A 21,446-nucleotide genomic window follows, 5' to 3' on the forward strand; every position below is an offset into this window, starting at 1 on the left:
GGGAAACATTTACCCTGTGCTTTCGCAAATGCATTTGTGAACAAGGAAGAGAAAGGAGTGAAATCCACTGAATATATCCAGTGTTCACTGTTGATACACAACCACACTGGCAAGGTGACACCTCCTCACAAACACAGATAAGCTGCACTCGCTGCCCCAGACACATTTTGCCAGTGTTTGCCCTGGGATTAGTGACTGGATTGACCTTTCCTGCTGAGCAGTGCAGGGACAGGGCTCCTCACTAATGCTGGGACTGGGAGAAATCCCCCTGCAATGGGGCAGCTCTGGGATTTGAGCATCCTGCAGAGCCTGTGGCACAGAGAAAAGCCAAGTTTATTTCTCTTTGTCAGTATACAAATATCCTTTCCCTTCCTCTTTCCATTTTTTTCTTTCTTTCTTTTCTTCTTTTTCTTCCCCCAGAATGAAGCCTATACCTGATGTGTCTGGCCAGCAAACTGCACAGAACATCCACCTGATGGCCCATAAGATGCAGATGCCTGAGGTGACCCCAGCTCCTGGCCAAGCAACCCTTTGCAGGAGCCTGAGCTGCCTCCCAAAACTTTTAACACAACTATTCAAATTAAACAGCAGGCAGATTTAGGATCCCTGATGTAAAGAAAAGCACTGCAAATGCTCCATTTACACTAAAATGTCTCAGAGCTCTAAACTCTGGCCTGTTGCATCTGTTCCTATGGCTGCAGTGATGGAAGTGGGTTCTACATCCTTCACATCCATTTAGACTCCAAATCATCCCTCAGAGCAGCTGGGCCCTGCCCCTTGGGTCCTCAGCTGTGAATCAAACGTGGACACATCTCCAGATTCTCAAACCCAAACCCAGAGCTCCAAGCTTGGGCCAGTGGAGGTCAGGCTGGCTGCCTAAGCCAGTCTTTTTTGGCCTCGCAACCCGTGACTACAGGAGGATAAGAAAAAGCCATGGAAGGATCCCCACTGATGTCAAGTACAAAGGGAGATGTCCCCAGCCATGGCAGAGCCTTTCCCTGTGTCCCCAGCAGTGACTCACAGAGCTGTGGGCTCAGTGTGACATATGAAGTCATTTTGGTCCCCTGACTCAGACTGAGGGTGCAAGGGCACTGGTCAGAGTTGATGATTTTGTGTTTCTCCCTGTGATTTCATCCCTTCAGATGTTCTGTGTCTATTTAAAGTTCTGGTTCCTGATTTTTTTTTTTTTTTTTTTTTTTGAGTATTTTATCTTTTAAAAATCAGAGCCCAACTTCCTAAGAAACTCTGAAGTAACACCCTGCCGAAGTGGAGGCCCTTCCAAGTGAAGCAATATCCTCCCAGGGGTGACACTTCCCACCCTGGCTGTGTCACCACGCCGTGGGCGTGGGCTTTTCCTCGATGCAGCCAAAGCCTTGCAGTGCTTTCCGTACTCACACATGGCAGCAGGGACAGGCATGGGAAAACACAGCGGGGATTCACCATCCATTCCATGGCTTTGCCACTCGATTTCCAATTTGGAGACTCTGATGGCCACTGCTGGTGCTGAAGAGCCCATGACCTGCTCCAGGTGTGATTCCTGATGAGGGGGTTTGGGATCACAGCTGGCTCTGCGCCTCCAGAGTCCAGGCTCTCTAGATTCCTCAATAAAGACAGCTGTGTTTGGAGGGTTTGGGTGGGCAGGGATGAGAAGTCTGTTGGGACCCTGGAGGCCGAGAATTCCAGGTTTTCTGTTCTAAAGGGCACTGAGCCACAAGCAAGCGCCACATTTGACCTGAGGCCGTGGAACAGGCTTCCAAAATTGAGCGATGGCACTGGGGTTGTGGGTGTGTGGTGTGAATGGAATTGTGTGATCTCACAGGGTGAAAAACATAGATTTAAGGTTTTAGTATATAGTAATATATATGGGGCAAGATGGAGGATTTGGGGCATTTTCTAAGTCCTTCTTCTTCACCTTCTTCTTGATTTTGGGTGTTTTTTCTAACTGGGTGAAAAGGGTCCTCATTGTGAGCCTTGGGTGGGCAATTATTGGGTCAAAAATATAAATAATAGAGGTGTCACCTCGTTATTGGGTGATTAGAGCTTAAATAACTTTGGAAAGAGTTCGAGGCATCCATTTTACCACCATTTTCTAACTTGCTAGTTAGACCTCATGACTTGTGAGGCGGTAAATAGATAAGAATTAACAAACACCGAGTCCGAACACGAAACTGCGACTCCCATGTGTTAATTCTGGCTCTAACACGGAGAAAAGAAGATATGAAACCAACAAAGGTCTTTTGTCACATGAGGGGGTCATGGTGAAAAAGGGGGATTTCACAGGAACTGCCTGGAGAGCGGCAGATCCCTGACTCCCTGTGCATCCCTCAGCTTGAGGCCACAGCTCTCCATCAAAGCCTTTTGGTGAGGTGAAAATAATCAGATTTATGAATTCATTGTCTTGGCCGAGGTATAAAACACGAAAAGGTAATTTTGATTTGACTGAGTACATGACCAAATGCCAAAAATAAAGCAAAAGAAGAATTTAACTTAAATGCAACAAATCCTTGTATTTTCTTGAGTTCTCACTCATGATTTCTCAACTTAAACAGACTGATGAATCCACAGATATGTGCAGGCACATGTTTGGTGCGTTCCATCTTTTCCAGCAGCTGAAAGCCCATTGTTCACAAATCCTTGGAGCCCTTGAGATGGTGCTCGGAGAGGCAGGTGGAGCTCAGCTGGGGGGTCAGGCAGGGACACAAACCAGGAGTGAACATTCCCCCCCTCAGCAAGAATTCACAGAAGGAAGTGAGGGAGGGACCAGCCCAGAGTTTGTGCTGGGTTATCAGCGCTAAAAAAACACCAGCATGCTATTTTAGGAGTTGGACTTGATCCTTCTGGGTTCCTTCCAACTCAACATATTCTATGATTCTATGAAATATTTCTCGATTTGGAATGGCTGTCAACTGCTCGACACAAACCCGAGAGTCTCAGGGGTTGAATGGAAAGAAGTGGTTTCTTTGACCCACAAAAAATCATTAAATTTTTTTTCCTGTTTAGCTTTGACGGAAAAAGAAAGCTCAAATGTCTTCAAATGAGAAGGTGCTTTAGCTGGAAGAGCTAAGTCAGCATCCTCTTAATTGTCATCTTTTCATTCTCACAAGGCTTTTTCTTCGTCAGGAAAAAAGAATGGGGCAAACTTTTTTTTTTTTTTTACCTCTCACAAAGGACCTGCAAAACTCTTCAGTGGAGGAAATTCGATCCTGGGACAAGCTGGCATCTGGTGGGAAAGAGCCCAGCATCCCACCAGCAGTGATGGTGCCGCCACAATTTGTCACCTCCAGTATTTGTTTACTTCCCGCGGGCCTGAAGTCGTGAAGAATTTTAGACAGCAAACTGATCCTAAACTCTGCCATGAAGGACACAAGAGGAATGCTGCTTGGACTTTTTATTAAACTGCTGGGTTTTGTTGCTGGTGGTGGAGGCTGTGATGGACCCAGCCCCGCATCGAGGCCTTGGGCTGTTCCTGCCTTGTTCCCCTGCTCTGCCAAGTGTGCAAACACGGAGCATCTGTTTCTTTTAGTAATTTTTTTTTAATCTGGACCATTAATCCCTCTTTGATCAGGAACTTTCAAATCCCACTGGCAGGTTATATAGCCATTAATTCAAAGCTCTTTTTCTAGTTCACTGCTTTTTCTTTTCCTCAGAAGAAACACCTTTATGGCAGTGAATGGAGTTGTAGATGGTGTGGGCGAGCTGCTGCAGCTGATCGTTTATTAGATTTACACACTGATCCTTTATTGATTTATCTCTGATCTTTTATTAGATTTATTTTTCACATTTAGAGAGTGAAGCCAAAGACTTCACAGGAGCACATCTGAGCAGCATCTCTGCTTCCACAGTCCCGTGGTGGCTCAGGAGCTGCACCTTCAAACCCAAGTGGGTGCAAATTGTCCTCAGCTCATGCAGTACTCACACACGGGTTTGGGGAGTTTTATTTGGAGCTATTATTGCATCACGACTCAGTTGAGGAGACATGAAGCAGGTTTCAGGGGAATAAGGCTTTTGGACTGAATTCTTTGGCAGTAAAATTAACTTTGATAACCAGCGAAATATGTAACATTTTGCACCAGGGTTGTTTACATTAGATATGAGGAAATTATTTTTTTTCACAGAAAGGTTGTACAGGCTGCCCAGGGCAGTGGTGGAATCACCATCCTTGGAAATGCTCAAAAAGTGAGTGGATTTGTGGAACTCGAGGACATGGTTTAGTGGTGAACATGGTGGGAGTGCTAGTTGATGCTTGTCCTTGATAATCTTAAAAGTCTTTTCCAACCTTGTAGATTCTGAGATTCTATGATTTTCCAGCAGATTCCCATGTTTACTCCAGGTTGTGTCCCTGGAGTTTTCTGTGCTGGGGGACTTTCAGCAGTTTCTAATTCCTGCCTTTCAGGTGCCTTTTAGCTCAGCAAATCTCATCAAGACCCTGTGAACATCGGAGAACTAGGAGATCAGGAATGAGGAGGAAGAATTGTCAGTTTAAGAGATAAAACACCCCGATGACACATCTGAGAGCATTTACTGCCTCCTTCAGCGTTTGGTGGTTTCCTTCACGGCTCTTTCTAGCCCGGGTAATTCCTACTGTGTGTACCTGAAATTGTCCCTGTTCCACAGAGTCCTACCCCGAAGAAACAGCCTCATGCACAGATTTTGAAGGCAAGAAAAGAGAAATTATCGTTGTTGGGAGAAAAATGAAACAGAATTCAAAGATTTGGTGGAGATTTTTCAGCTTGAATTTTGAGCTGGTCCCTCTCAAAAGCAAATTCGGTGCCTTCCTGGGGCTGCTGACGTGACTGTTCTGAGGCTGCAAAATACAGCCTTCTGAAGATACAATTTGTTTTTTCAGAAAAGAATTAATCCAGAAAACATGAAATCTGTCAAGGTGTGTTGTTAGAGTGAGAGGAGCCGCTTGTGGAGGTAGAAGTGCCCCCACACTGGGAGCAGAGGCACTGTGGCTGCCTGTCCCCAACTCAGATACAAAACTTTCAGCACATTAGGTCACTTGTCAATAAAAGAGAAAAAAAACCCCACACCGTTGGAAATAGAGTGAATCCCTGTAATGAATAAAAACCTTGTGCAGGAGAAAGTGAAATGTTGTTTAATGAGCCTGAGGCCCATTAAAGGAAGAAATCTGCTATTTACCTCTCTCTGTACTGTGAAATCTCTCTTAAACAAACACCTGCTATAGGCATAAAGCGGTTAAGTATTAAATTGGCTGCACATTATACCCAGACTATTATCAGTTATCTAAGGAAAACATTGCCTCCTTTTCAGAGCTTTTTGCTGGAGACTGTGGTAGACAAGAACTTTATTGTTGGTTCTGTATCACCAGTTTTACCCTGAGGTGTTCATGTCCACCTTTCCTATCTGAAAAGCTGAGGTTTCCACAAAGTGCCGCAAGAAAAGGGCTCCTGCTGTGATTACCTCTGATGGCGAGACCACCCATCCCAGGGGACGAAATCTTCCTGGAGAACCTTCGGAGGTCAAAGCTGGGTGTGTCTTGAGGGCGGGTTTGCCGAGCTTTTGTAGGCTGGGATGTGCTCTGGCACAGGTTTGTGGGCTCTCAGGAGCCTCCCCAGTTCAACGTAAAGAAAGTCAATAATTGGTGTAAAAGGTGGAGGGATTTCCTGTTCCTGTGCCAGGGATGGCAGAGAAAAAAACAGAGGGGAGGGTGGAGGATATGTAGGAAAAGATCAAGTCCCTGCCCTTGATGGGGGCAGTGGGTGGCAGGTTGCTGCGGAGCATCCCAGTCTGACGGGCACAGAGGTGTTACACATCCCATGGGTATGAAATCAAAATTCACGTGGATTGCTGGTGGATTACCATCTTATAGCCGGAAAGGGGCAAGTTCATTTCCACAGCGACGTCGATGTGTTTGAAACGCTCAGAGAAAAACCAGCGGACCCGTCTGGGACTCAGGAGCCAAGATGAAAAGCGTTAATATTTTTAGCACGGCAGTCTCTGCTTCAGCAAGGTCGTGACTCCAGCCCATTATCATTCGAAAAGTGCACTCATGAAAGGGGAAGGAGAACTGGTTTGGAGCAAGTAGGTGCAATTGGATGAAAGGCACAAAGCTGCGTTTCAAGACGAGAGCAGCCACTTCCAGGCACTCGACTGAGAACTTCAACACCCAATTTCCTCCCCACCCCTGCCACTGCCTGGCTTTTTCATCTGCAATTTCTCTTATTCAGATGGGTGGAAATTACCCCAATAAATATTGATGGGCTGGCATTTGGGAATGGCTGTGCTGAGCTCTGATGGGTCACTGGGCAGGCTCATGTGAACTGCTCAGGAATCAGGGACTGGGAGGCCAAGGAGCTGTGCAGACAGGGTGGGAGCGGGGCTGGGGGTCTCCAGTCCATGCAGGGTAGGTGAGGTGATGAGGGAACCCTCTCTGGGCTTTCCCAGCTGTAGCTGGTACAGCACTGTTTGGAAATTAGGCAGAGCTTCTGCTTTTTTCCTGGAGAAACCAGAAAATCAGAGAGGATCTTAACTGCACTGGGATCTTGTTGGCTCCTCCAGGATTCATTTTTCCAGGCGCTGCAACACCCTGGCATGGGGAGCTGTGCTGGAGCAGGGGCTTTGCATATCCAGAGGAGACAGGGACTGGGATTCCATATCCAGGGACCTCGAGCCCCTCACCTGGCTGCTGGGAAATGGGAGAGTTCCTGTCCATGGCCCCAGGGAACATCAACAAAATGATACTTGCTAATTCTATCAGTCTCCAAAAACTCTTTCAAATGAAATGTCCAGAAATAAAGACACTTAAGCACTAAAAAGTGTTCAGGATGTTAATTAATTCTGCTGATTTGTATGTTTTAATTATTCACTGGCACTGTATTATTTTTCAAGCAGAGAAGGAACTTTTTGCAGTGTCACTGCCTCTGCTGCTTTAAGCAGAGAAATGGTGTTTAATTAAACTGAGACCAACAAAGCTCTATTGTGTGACACTTGCAAAGCAGCCTGTGAAATAGGAAATGTCAAAGATTAAATGAACCTCTTTTAGAGCCAGCTAAGGGGAGAGGTGCCACTGTTTATAAAATCAGAGCCAGGAAAAATATAATAATTAGAAAAAAAAACCAGGTCATATGGAAAAACAATATCCAACTTGACAATTTTTCATGCAGATATGATTTGAAGTTCATTACTCATTGTATTCCTGCACAGAAGGCTTTTTGTTATTCTTTGTGCTGAGACATTTTTTAATTTAAATGGAGATGGAGATGTGTTCAAAGGAAATTTTTAAACAAATGAACCTAGATGCATTTCATGTTGTTTTTGATATAAAGGTTGAATGAAGCTGCAGGGAAGAATAACTGCATCTAATTAATTTATAATTTTTTTCACAAATAGATCTGTTGCTGACCACTTTCTTTAGTATTCATGTGTGGTTGGTGAGCAGGGAGTACATGAGGTTATTTCCTCATTTGAAACCTAGTTTAATTACCTTTGAAAAAACGTAGCGGTTGAAATTAAGCTCTAAAACACAAATATGTGTATTAATGTAGAAGGAGATGATGGGAGATTTTTTCACTGGCTGGATATCCTCACATGGAGCCAAATGATATTGTAATCTGAGATGCTCATTCAGACATAAGACACATATCATTAAAATGCACTTTAATCCTCTCCTTTGGTGCTTGGAGCTATTTTCCACCCCAAAAGGTTGCAGTGCAAAATATACAAAGAGACAGTTCCCTCCTCCCTCCCGCTGCCCGTGGCCGGGTGCAGTGAGAAGAGGCAGAGCATCACTCCAGAGCCAGCCCTGCCAGATGTGTGAGGTGATGTTGGGACCCTGGAAACTCAGAGTTTTGGACTTTCTGTACTGTCAGGCACCGACTCTCAAAAAAACCCCACTGCATTTAACCTGAGGCCGTGGAAAAAGCTCCCGAAGTTGACTGAGATTGTGGGTGTGTAGTCGGAATAAAACTGTGTGATACCACAGGGTGAAAAATTAGAGTTTAATATTTTAATATATAGTAATATATATGGGGCAAGATGGAGACTATAGGGTGGAAGTTAGTTGTTCTTTTTTTTATCTTTTTCTTCTTTCTTCTTCCTGGCCTTGGGTGGTTTTCTGTAACTGGTTAACAAAGTCCGCATTGCGGACTTCAAGTGGTTGGTTATTGGGTTTAAAGTAAAAATAATTTAGGTGGCATTTCACCGGTGGACAGATTGTCCTTGAAAAGACCTGGTAGAGGTAGAGAGGTGCTCCATTTTGCACCTTGTTAACTGGAGGTACCGCACAACTCACGGCTTGTGAGACCGTAACGTAGACGAGAATTAAAAAACATCCAAGTTCGAACGCGAACTTCGTCTCTTGTGCTATTAATCCTGACCTTGGCAGAAAAAGAAACCAGAACTGCCACAAGGCCCAGCCAACCAACGATGCAAAAAAGACTTGGGTTAGGAAAATATAGAGCTGGCGGCCCTTCCTTCTCCTTGGCATGTCCTTGCCCAGGTGCCAAACCTCTCGGTACCTGCATCTCATCAGCATCCTCCCCCTACCTGCATTTCTCTGGAAGGTGTGTCAGAGCCACCCAGCTGGGTTAGCACGGGAAGAACACCGCCAGAAAACAACATTTTCTGCCCTCACTAGGGCAGGCTGGTGCTTTGAAACACTTCACTGGGTCTCCTACATCTCCAAGGCTTCTCCAAGAACGCAGCTGGGATCGAAAGGGCTCTTCCCTCCTTGCCGGGAGCTCTTCTCTTGCTGCCTCTTAAAGCAAAGCCATTTGGTCATGCCAGCGCTTCTGCATGGCAGGGCTCCGTCAGGGCTTTGTCCTGCTGCAGAGACAGCTGAACATTTTCCATCAAAATTATTTCCAGCCAAATCTGATCTTCATCAACACAGAAAACTGTGCATATCTTGGGGGAGAGGCGAAATTTCCGAATCTCGTTATGCAAATTAGCATTAATAAAAAAAAAATTCCTACTTTTGGTTCTGATGAAAGCCCTGGAAAAGTCTCGCAGAAAACCATCAGCAAAAATAATTTGCTGTGAGTCAGTAGAAATCGCTGCTGTGAGCGTTCACCGCCCTGAACGCAGCGGTGCTCAGCCCAGGTGCTGGCAAGCCCTAATAGACACGTTTCCTTCGTGTTTCCTTCCTTTGTTTGCTTGAGGCGCCCTGGGGCTGTCCTGGAGGCAGAGGACACACGGAGATAACACGCAGATTCATTAGCGTCCCCGCTCATTAACCGAGACCTCTGTGCCACTGATGCGGCTCCTCGGATTTGTGTCAGCGGCGCAGCGGGTGGCGAGCAGACCTGCTGCCCACCCAGCCCGCGACACAGCGCTGTCACAGAGCCCTCGAGAGCAGCTCCTGCCACCGCTGCCCATCCTGCCAGCCCTTCCAGGGGCTCAGGGCTCCTCTCCGACCCTGGCATGGCGTGTGTGACCCACGGGCTGGGCGCTGGGATGAGGAGGAGGAGTGAGGAAGCTGAGCATTGAGCTGGGGACAGGAGTCAGGGGCTCCCCGGCTTTAGGGAACACAGCACCAGATGTTATTTCGCTCTTGCCAGGCAAAGCCCTCGATCCGCTCCCCTCCAGAAGAAACCAATCCTCCTAATCAGAGGTGTCTGTTTGCAGGGATTAAGCGAAGATCAGGCCGTCTGAGGACCTTACTCCCTTTCCTGAAGAGGTCCTGCTTATTTAAAGAACTCTAATTTGCTGTCCTCATTACCGGGGGCTGCGTGGTGCTGGGGCTGCTCTGGGTGCGCTTTCCTGGGAATGCCAGGGCTCATTCCACTCGAGGATCAACGCCTGCTGGGGCTGGGATGGGATGGGAAGGGAAGGGAAGGGAAGGGAAGGGAAGGGAAGGGAAGGGAAGGGAAGGGAAGGGAAGGGAAGGGAAGGGAAGGGAAGGGAAGGGGTTCCTCTGTGCTGGCTGTTGGATCCCTTCCAAAACTTCAGGGAGACTGTTAACCTCAGGCAACCAGTGCACAGCCCTGCTGGGATGCAGGACAGGTAGCCCCAAACACCTTTTTTTTTCCCCGTTCAGCTGTTCTGTCACTGAGCTGTCACCAAAGGACAATGAAGGGTTGGCTCTGCCTGTGCTGCAGAAAGACTTTGAATCACTCCAGCACGAGCTCCCCACGGATTCCAAACTCCCTGAATGGGGCACCCATGGTTCAAATACATTCCTGGAGCACTCCTGGGAAGTCAAGTCCTGGGCTGTGCACTGCTGCCTCTTCCCTGGTGCCAGCTCCCATCAGCCTTGTGTCCCCTTGAGGAGCACTGAGGCTGTGAGTTCCCAGAGCTAAACTCCCAGTTCCCCACAGTCTCCCCTCTCCAGGCACACTCCTGCAGCTCCAAATGGCGAGCAGGGGATATCCTGAGCTGGGAGGGTCCCCGAAGCCCAGCTCCTGCAGGGCGCAGGTAACTCCCTCATGCTGTGTCCTCTGCAGCGACCCCTCCTCACCTCGCTTCCTCATGGCACCGAGCTTGTAAAAAGTGACTCAGTACTGACACCTTCTGCACTCGGCTGCTCCCAGAGCTGGGAAATTCAGGGGCTGCTCCTGTTCATTGGGATGCTTTGGTCAGATTCCCTTTATCCATCGGTGCCACCCAGGGCACAGAAGTTCATGGGGAAGAGGGGTCCTGCCTCTTCTGCTGATGGGAACACTGGGGGTCCTGTGGTGCTGGGCTGGTGCTGTGCCTCAGGAGATGGAGGTGAGACCTGTGGGATTCTCCCCGTGGGACAGGGATACCCACAGCCCTACAATCCACAACCCTGGCAGGACAAGGGGAAGGGCTTCAGACTGAAAGGGGGGAAATTTAGGTGACAGATACAGAAGGAGTTGTTCCCTGGGAGGGCAGTGATGTCCAGGCACAGGGTGCCCAGAGTAGCTGTGGCTGCCCCTGGATCCCTGGCAGTGGCCAAGGCCAGGCTGGATGGGGCTTGGAGCGCCCTGGGCTGGTGGAATTTGTCCCTGCCCATGGCAGGGGGTGGGATGGACTTTTAGGTCCCTTCCAGCCCAAACAATTCTGTGATTCCCTGATTCCCTGTTTCTACAATTCTATGACTCTGTGATCCACCTCCTGCAGCTTGATCTGTGCCACAGTGTGGTTAAAGGTTAACCCTTTGAGGAGCATCACACCATCAGCCCTTTCTTCAGCCACAGGCTCTGCTGTCACCAGAGGCTCCTCTGCAGGTCTCAGCAGGCTCTTTGCTGTCACCTCTCTGTGCTCATGGCACATCACCTCCTGGTCAATGGCAGGCGCTCCCCTGCTTTTATGGCAGGGACATCCCATTGCACTGGAATGGGATGGAATGTCCAGAGGAATCTTCTTATCCCTCCAGGCCCTCCTCCCACCGAATCCTTGGACTTTTCCGGGTCAGAGAGCGTTGGACACGCGTCTCCAGTGGACAGAAGCACAGCCAGGGTGACTGATCAGTGCTGGCAGTGGGAGGTGGGCTGGAAGCTTCTAGAGAACCCTCCCCAGCAGCACAGGAACGATGAGAACCATGAAGGGGAAGGGAAGAAGCTCTGGTGAGAAGGACCGTAGTGCACAGACCCATCTTCTGGTGCTTCAGAGAAAGACACCACAGAACACACCAGAAGAGTCTGAAATCCGCGCAGGACGAGGGATGGACGCGTTCAGCGCACGGATATCTCCTCCCAGCCGACGTGATTGATGTGCATTCACTTCCCTTAGACAGCACCTGGGACTGGGAGGGCTGGAAAGGTTCGGAGCTGGTCCCACTCCTGAGTACAGGTGAGCAGAAATAGCTCCCGTGGCTTTGTTCCCCCGCTGTGTGTAAATGATTAATGAGGGATCTTGTGGGAAGCAGATGTACAGTCACCACAGTAACTCGGGTGAGTGGCAGGCCAGGCTGGTGCACACGGGGAGGGCTGCAGAGAGGAGCTTTGTGCACGCTGGAGTTATTTTAGCCTTCATAAGGTTCTGGTTAATTATTGACACCGTCACTCCTAACCTGGGGGAATATTTATAAGTGAGGATAAGTTCATAATGAATCCCTTTCCATTTTCTGTCCCTACTGCCTTGCCTCCCTGGATACCATTAGAACTTTATCTCCCTAAAATCTCCCCGTTATCTCACTTTCCACTACAGTAACCTATTACCATCTTTAATTTTTAAAAAGGATACTAACACAGAAGAAAATGCGAGCATGGGGATTAGTCACAGTCACTCACCTACAGCGGCATTTCCTTGCTCTTTTACCTGCAGTTTTCTTCCAGGACTTTTACAAAAAAAAGTTTCCAGGACTTTTACAAAAGCCGTGTCCCAGGAGAGAAAATCCGGATTTTGCTTTTAACTCCCTCAAGTGACTTTGTGTGTGCTGGGAGAGAGGCAGAGGGGAGGGATTCATTGGAAAGAATGAATAAAGAAAGAAAAATAATAAATATAAATAAAAATAAGAATAGCTGCCCCTGCCCCACTGCTCTGCTGCAGGACCCTGGTGCTGCTACAAGCGAGAGGTCTCACTGCTCCCCATGGTGAGCCTGCAGGTGCCAGGGAATCGGGACATTCCCACATCTCAGTGACAAAGCCAGACCTCGCCCTCTTCCAGTGAGGAGGGATCTTCCTTCACTGTCTCCTGCAGTGTCCCCAGGCAGCTCTGAGCCATGGGCTGGGCTGCAGCTGCCCCTGCGCAGGGCAGAGGAGGAGCAGCTCTGCCTGCTCCCCCTGGGGCTGGGGGCTCACCCCGCTGCTTCTGCCAGCCCCCAGCTCGCAGGGAGTGCTGGGCTGGGCAGGGGTCAGGGCAGGTTTGTGGGGTGGGGTTCTGAGGCAGGCACAAGCAGTGATTCCTTCTCGAGGGTACCCCAGGGCTGGAATTCCTCCTTCCCTCTGGAGTCGGCAGGGATGGGCACATCCACGGTGCCAGGGGAGGCAGCAGAAGGCTTCCTCTGCTTCCACACCTGTAAACATTTGTTTACAAATGTTTCATCACAGCTGACTCAGGTGAAGTGGTCCTGTTTCTAAGAAAAAAACTAGTTAGAAACTAACAAGTTTCTAGACTTTGCAAGCTAGATTTTACGTTCCGCAAACCGTAGAATAATTTTAAATTAAACACTATTTACACTTGGCATGAGTAATCTCGGCAAAAAGAATCTTAAGTTATATTAACTTGATACAACTTACATGTAATAAAACTTTAAATCAATAGGATATAGATTTAATCACCTAAACGTCATAAAACTTAAACTTGTGAGAACTTAGAAGTGACTAAACTTAGCAACGAGCTTCACAAATCCCACTGATGCCTGCAGCTGATGCTTTTGTCTGGAAGCAGCGCTCAGATTGGACTCCCAAAGCCACTGGATGAAGGTTGAGAGGGAAAAGCGAAGGGTGTGTTTGCTGCTCCCGGCTGGAGGGCTCCGGGAGCGCTGCCAGCAGCAGAGGGGCTGCCAGGACGGCTGGGCTCTGCCTGGCACAGCGGCCAGGGTGAGACAGATGGCTCAGGAGCTCCAGGCTCCTGGTTTATCTCGCTCCCAAACCCCGGTGCTGCCCACCTTTCTGCTCAGAACACGGATTCTGACCTGCAGGACAGGCAGCTGTGGGAGGGCAGGGCTGTGTGAGACCAGGGCTGGGGTGGAGGGAGGTTTGTGGGACCGAGGGCAGAAGTGGCTCACGCTACACCCCAGCCCTGCTTGAAACCCTGGGAAAGCCTCGCTGTGGGATGACAAAGCCTTTCACAGGGGGCTGCTCACCCCAGTCCCACGCAGGGCTGTGTGGAGGCGAGTGTGTCCCCACCTGGGGACTCAGCCCTGCGTTTGCTTTTTGCCCCTGGACTCCCTGAGCTGAGAACAGCAGCAAGCTGTGCCCTTACACCCATGGTCCTGGTCAAGGAGCACCAGCCTGTCCTGGAAACGGAGTCCTGCTGTCCCCACGCCTTCCCCCGAGGGCTGTGAGAACACTGGAGCTCCTGGCTCCTCCAGGTGACAGTGGCCAGAAAGTGCCAGAGCCCAGCAGCAGATTGAGGACATCTCAAAAAAAAGTTTTACTTAACAGATAAAGTGCATACAAGTATAAAGTATGAATAATATGAAACAATAAAACCTCTCGTCCTGGTTTAGGGACAAATTTGGGAGAAAACCCCTGAATGGGATCCCTCTGGGAAGCAAACCCAAGTGGCCCCTCCCTCCAACCGGTCTGGTAAAAAACTTCTTTGGAGAAAAGTGGAAAAAAACTATTTTACTTAACAAAGTGCATACAAGTATAAAGAATGAATAATATGAATCAATAAAACCTCTCATTCTGGAGTGAGATAGCAAATTGAGAAAGTTCTTGATACAAGCATCATAAAGTTACCCTAAGACACATGTCAAGCACAGTCCAGTCTCTGAAGATCAGCTCAGACCAGGCTGACTCAAGCCCTGCACATCCCAGCTGCTTCTCTTCGCTGTCTGTTATCACAACAGGGTACTCCTCATGTGCGGAAAAAATTCCACTTCCTTTTCTGAATCTTCCTAAATTCTTCTTCTCGGGGATAAGCGAGATTTAAAAAGAGATGGGATTTTTAATGGCTTGCAGGAAACTGAAGAAGACCAGAACTGAGAACAGAACTTCTCAGGATGGGACCTTTGTTAGGATGAGGCACAGATAACACAAGGCGTGCCTCTTTCGCGAGTGACGTTAAAAAGGTTAAGGTGTGTGAAAAAACACACGCAAAGGGCTCACCAGAGGAGATACCTGAGACCCTTCAGCACCCGTTCCTCACTCCTGCATGAAGGCATTGCCACGCTGGGCTCAGGCAGCAGTGCAGGACGTGTGGCTCCTCTGGCAGGCAGGAGCAGCGGGAGATGAGGCTGGACGAGCTGGGGGCTGGGGGCTCTGACCGACCTCTGCTGCCCCAGCTGGATTTCCAGGCTGGCAGAAGGATGGGTGGGACCCCAGGGATCCCTGATCCCAGCTCAGCGGGCTCCAACCTGTGTGTGTGTCTGTTTTACCTGAGCAGCTTCAGCTGGAGGAAGGACAGACAGCACCCCAGGGTGCGGAGGGCTGAGGTTCTCGCTGCCCGGGGTGGGAGCAGCCCCCTCCCCACGCTTCAGCCCCGACAGCATTTACATAAATAACAGAAAAGGGCTCATCTCCAGCCAGCAGGGCAGAATCAGGAGCAGGCTGTCAAGATGTCTTTCCAAAGACCATTTTGTGTCATGGAAAATGTGATTTCATCAGAAAAACCTTTCCAGAAAAAGCCTCTTTCCCAGAGCTGTGCACAAAGATTCTGTGCTTCAAACCTAGACAAAAATTTGGCAATTTGATGGTCTTGTCTTGTCTCTCACATAGTTTTTTTTTTTGTTGTTTGTTTTCCCAAAACTGTCCTGTTTTTTCTCACTAGAAAAATTTGGCTCTGGGCTGTATTGAAGGCAAAAAAACAAGGAGCAGGGGAAATGAAGGGATTAAAAAAAAAAAAAAAAATAGCAAAAGCAGTACTTCAAGTGTATAATGCTTCCTGAGGAAGTAACACATTCAATTTTCAATAACCATGTACTTATTTTAAACTATTTGTGCCTTTAAATGAGTAAAAGACAAACTACAGATCTTTTCCTGGTTAAATATTTAAAACGTGATGAGAGACGGTGTTTGTCTTTTAAATGCCTCATTTCAAGCTGCTCTTCCAGAGGGAATAGAATATGATCTTAAAACAAGGAAAACCAGGAGTTTTCATAAAAAAAGCCCAAAGCGAAGGAATCCACCTCAGGAGCGCAGCTGAAAGGAGCTCTGAAATGCTCAGAGAGATTGGGGTGAGCCCACAGAGCCTCTGGGGTGTCCAGGGATGGGCAGTGGGGGCATCTCCTGTTCCCTGGGCAGGGGCTGGCGCCGCTGTGCCCCTCCTCGGGCAGGTTTGCAGTCTGCACGCCCTTCCAGCTCTTCCAGGGGCAGCGTGGGCTCTGCTGAAGCCTGTGAGGTGTTACCTCACCTTTCAGAGACACCCAGGAGCATCCCTGGGATGCCAGCTGAGCCCAGGCTGCAATCCCGAATGCCGTGGGCTGGCCTGAGCTCACCTGGCACCTTGGAGCCCCGTGAGCAGCCCGGGGGGGCTTTGCTGCTGCTCCTCAGCATTCCAGAGCGTGCCTCAGTGCCCCCCTCCTGATGTGCTCCCAGACCAGAGCTGGGGTCTCCTCCTCGCCCACCCCACTGCTCCCCACGCTGGAGAGGGCACAGGGAGCAGCACGGTGGGGCAGCAGGTACAAAACATCGTGGAAATGGCTCTTCGGGTCAGAGGAGCTGAGGAATCCAAGCCCAGGGAGGGCTGGGGATGGAGAAATTCCACCTGGGATGGAGATCCCAGTCACCTTGCTGGGTGGGGAAGGCACTGCAGGACACACAGCTCTGGGAAGAAATCCCTTGGGTGATGCCATCGGTTCCTGCAGTGGAAGGTTCGTGTCCAGCCCATCCATGGATGCGCAGGTGGGATGGGTCCTGCCAGCAGCAGGTGATGTTCTTGGGGCTGGAGATGCCTTCCTGTGCTGGTGCTCATTGCCTGGCTCTCAGCCTGGCCACAGCTTTCTGTTTCTGCTGCCGACATCTGGCCTCAACTAACTGCGGGATTAAAAAGAACAGGATTTGTCCCTTAAGTCTCAAATTGCCCAGTTTATTGTGTCTTGGGTCCTGCTTTCAGTGCTGGCTGGGAGCTGAGGGAAGGCGCAGGAGGGATGGATCTGGCTGACTCTGAACTCCAAGCAATGTTATCAAACATTTGCCAAGACAATCCTTCCAGTAAGGGTTTTACACCTGGTTTATGCCATTAGGAAGAGGAATTAGAAAGTTACCGTGGTGTGGGGAGATGGTTTTATAGTGGCTGTGCCACATTTTGGCACAAGGCCCCAAAGCAATCTTTTGTACACACTTTCTCACCAGACCAGCAGCTCTGGTTCAGCTCTTCCCAGCTGCTGCTTTTAGGAAAATGGGCCAAATCCGTGCCCTTCCCTGTCAGAGCACTGCAGCATCAAAATGCTGAGGGATAACAGCACATCTGGGAATTAGAAGGGAGAAAGGGAGGAAAGGAAGAAGGAAGGAGTCAGGGAGTTATCAGTATCCCCAGCCTGGCTGGAGAAATGGCACAAGAATCCCACGAATCTGCCCCTGTCCCCTTCTGTGGTGCGTCAGGGCTGGAATTCGAGGCACGCAGTGCGTTAGCTCTGCAGATACTGGAATGAAAACAGGAAATGTGGAGAGGCTGCAGGCACTCAGCATGCTGGAGATAGCCCCTGCAAAGCTCTGTGAGAGAGGGAAAAGAGGCATTTGTGCAGCAGACTGTGCTCTTCTGAGGGGTTTTGTGCCCGTGGCGTGTGTCAGTGCAAGGCTCAGCAGCTCGGCCAGCTCCCAGGGGTGCTGACACCCAAGGGCTGGATGTCCTGCAGGATGGTGAGATTGAGAACACAGCCAGAGCCACGGCTCCTCTAGGTCACAGGCAGGTGAGAAACGGGCAGAAAGCTCTTCCATGGCATCCAGACAAGGAGCTAGGAGATATTCTCCTCTTGGGGAGCAGGGAATGGATCCTGGGGCTCTTACACAAGGCTGGGCTCTCCCTGTCCCTCTGTGGATGATGTTTCCACCACTGCTGGTGCCAGTTGTGGTCGTGGTCTGGTCATGGGCAGTGAAAGGTGCTCACTGGGGAAAGCAGCAGCACAGGGAGGATGGACACAGGACTTACAGCAATAACTCAGCTCCCACCAGACACTGACAGAAAGGACTTCACAAACTTCCCAGGTGGAATTATAACATCAACCAGCTCTTCTCCTGTATCTCCAAGAGGAATAAAGTCCCTCTTCACAGCACCAAGAACAGGATTGTGACAAACCCAGTGCAGCCCTGAGAATTTCCCCCCCTGCCCACACCCAGCGGTGACAAGGGCTGGTTTGAGCCAGGACCACACAGCCCTGCTCCCATCTGTGGTCTGGAGCTGAGGCTGTGGGTTGGAAAAGCACAAACGCACGTGGAATGGAGACTCCTGAAGTTCCAGGTGTGCTCTGACACGTGGATTTCAAAATGCAGCCTCTGGGAGACGTCACAAGCTGTCCCTCATCCCCTGTCCGTGTCCCGTGGGGGGGTGGGTGGGTGTCACAGCCTCAGGGGTGGCTCAGCAGCCTGGCAGGGTGACAGTGACACAAACCACTGACCCCCCCAGTTCCACCTGCAGGGGTGGCCTCTGCTTGTGGGGGTCTCTGGGCTGAGGTCCCTGCAGCACCAGAGCCACGCACAGCCCTGGCAGGCTGGGCAGGGAGCTGCTGAGCTGCCTGAACTTTCCATTTCTGCAGAGCTCATGGGTTCAGACACTCAGGGACCTGCCACCCGCTCACGGGCAGCACCAGAGCTCTGGGGGGGCTGGGAGAGCTGCTCCTCAGCAAGGGGCAGCCAGGAGCACGAGCTTCCCAGGGCTCAGCAGTGAGCTGTGCAGGTAAAAGGTGTGAACACAAGGCACTGTGTCACGGACAGGATGTTGTTGTGTTTGTCCTGACAGCTCCATGTCATGGCCAGTCCCCTCCCAGCCTTTCTCCTGCCCCGGCAGGGGCTGTGATGTGTTCATGTGCACTCCTGTGCTGGTTCCTCTGCTCCCACCCTGTGCACTCTGCTCCACAAACACAGCAATGGCTCTGGCAGGCAGAGGAGGATCCTGCAAACGCAGCGGCCAAGCGGCAGGAATTGAGAAACTGAGACGTCTGCCCAAGAGAACATGGAGGGGAAGGCAAAACACGGGGATCCAGAGCCAAAACTCAAGTGGGTGTTCCAAGCATTCCTTGGATTGCTCAAGCTCTACCACAGCTTCCTATTGCACAGAGCAGCGGGTGCTGAGGCCTTTTGTTGCTTTCTCAAGGAGGAAATTGTAGGAAGATAAACTCACCAGCGCGCTGAGATCTCCAGGAATGCCAAGCAGTTATTGACATCTGATTCAGGGTTCATTCATCTGGGTGAAAAGAGATAATAAAGGCCTACATGTTTGCACTGCTTGGTGGCACTGGAGGCTTCTGAGTCACGAGCTGCCAGGTGGGGCAGAGGGAGCCGTCCCTGCACAAGCTCTGTGCCATCCACTGCCAAACAGACGGGGAAGGAAGCCCTCGTGATGTTAATGAAACCTCGTGATGCTTAACGAAGCCGAGGCATCCCGTAATTACATCTCTGGAGGTGCAATCAAAAAGTCTGCCAGGCTAAAAGCTCTTTGTTGGATTTCCCTTGGAGAGCACGCCCTCCCAGGTGTGCTGCCATGAGCGCTGCGGGGCGGGCTGTGGTCACACTCTTGGTTACGGGCCAGGGTAGCTGAGTGCCAAGGCTGATGCTCTGCCTGGTGCTGAGAACATCAGATCATGTCGCTCCACCTCCAGATGAAGGGTTTACAGAATTACTTCTCAGTGACTGGCCTATTTGCAGTGACCAGTTTGTGAAAAGCACTGCCCCGGTTCCGGTCTGGGGTGTGCTTCCACTGAAAGTGGTGGGGCTGACCCCTGGAAGAAATTCCTGCTTGACTCAGACCATTTGGACTCACAAATGTCAGTGCTCTCTCCATAAATCAGCTTTAAAAGGAAGCTCCATTATTAGTCCTGATGGAAGTTCCCTGGTCCTCGCAGATGAAACCTCCAGGAATTGTGTGGGAAGTCATTCCTGCTGGCCCCAAACCGACCTCACCACAGGGAGATGTGGAGCGGCCCAGCACCTGCCTGGACTGTGCCCAGTGTTTCATGGGCAGCATTTGGGAAGCCACATCCACAATCCCTGCTGTTATTGGTGTTTCTTGGGAAGAACTTCCCGGTTGTGGCAAACTTGGGATGGTCTGCGGTGCCCTTGGCCTCACTGCTAACAAGTGTTGCAAGAATCCCTGCTCTTCATCTCCTGCCTGCTGTGGTGGCGTGACAAATGACACCTCTGAGGAGCACCTGGACACAGGTAAAATCTGTCTAATTTCACCTGGCTCCAGTTTGTTGTGTTATCCTCGAGGAAATCAACAGGCTGAATGAGTGAAATTGAGAGATCACTGCACCTTAGAACGAGTGACCGTGAGGTGCTCGCTGGGATGGTGGCCAGGTCCTTCATCACATCAGCTCGCTGCTCCTCGCTGAACTCTGGGATCTGTTCACCACTGACACCCTGGGGCTGTCTCTGACCCCAGGTCAGCTCAGCAAGGGCAGCAGCACTTCTGCCTCTCTGGGACTCTCCTCAGGAAATCTCCAGTGACACCGGCTCCTCATGCAACAAGGCGATCACGAGGAGTCCTGGGTGGACAACAGGATTTTCCCACGCCGAGGGTGCTGGGATGAACAGCTGGAGTTCTCAGAGCACATTCCCTCTGCTGCACAGGAAGGGTCTGCGGGTGTCACGCCCAGCTCTTCCCTCCCCACGCCTGCAGCAGCGAGGCAGACACTGTTCTCCATGTTGCTGCTGATGAAATCGTGGAGCTCAGCTGCCTCTGCTGCCTCAGCTCTGGCTGTTTTGCCCCACAAACACAACTGAGGGCACTTGGTTTGTAGGAAAAGCATGCTTGGACCTGCAAATGGGAGAGGTGGGACAGAATGTGGAAATGGGAATTTTATTTTGGATATCTTCAATCAAAGGATCCTGGCAACCTGATCCAGAGAAGCTCCTAAAAGACAGAGTGGATGTTCAGCATAAGGGGCATTTACACCTGAACCAGACAACCCACGAGCAGCCAGCCTGTGCCACCCAGGCCCCAGAGAGAGGAGGATGAGGGTATCTCCCTGCCTCTCTGTCCCTGGAATTGAGGCTTCAACTTTTTCTCAATGCCTGCAGGAACTCAGCACCCACCTCATTCCCCTTCCCACTGTCTTCCTGACTTTTCCCATGCACAGGTTTCCCCTTCATTGCTTCCACACAATTTCTTCTGCAGTTCTGCGTGTCCTTCCCACTCCTTCATCTGACTCACGGGCCTGTGGAGCACCAGGAGCACAACCTTTCCAGCCACCAGCCTGTCTCGGCATCAGCTCAGCTTCCAGCAGCTCCTGTGGCACTGGAGCACTGAAGCTGTGATTCCCACAGCATCGTGCTCACCCCCAGAGCCCACTCTGGGCTCCAGCCCTCACAGCAGGGCAGGCAGCACAAATCCACGCTGTCCTGCTCAGGAGTGACGTTCCCACCATCCTCCTTAAGCAGGTGCTGAGCTGTGCAGATCTCCTGTGTCCCACCTCCTGGGCAGAGTGTGTCTTCTGCTCCACGTTGTTCTTTATGGAGAGCTTTATGTCCCGACGCCCTACCTAAGATAAGGGCTACCAGTCTCTAGGCTGGTCATTAATTCATTAATTAATCTTCACACAGCAATGCACAAATTCATAATTATCCTCCCTGAACAATGCAGTCCACAAGATCCTGGGCTGATGAATGGTTGTGTGACTGTGGTATTGCTCTCCATGACTTTTCCATTTTTTTTCCTATACAGTCTCCTCCAAGAGCCCCCAGGTGCTGTTTTTGGAGCAGGGGTGAATAGGACACACTAGGGGCCATTTCAGGATGTGAGACCCATCAAATAT

This window comes from Hirundo rustica, chromosome 25 (genome assembly GCF_015227805.2).
Source record: "Hirundo rustica isolate bHirRus1 chromosome 25, bHirRus1.pri.v3, whole genome shotgun sequence".
NCBI lineage: Eukaryota > Metazoa > Chordata > Aves > Passeriformes > Hirundinidae > Hirundo > Hirundo rustica.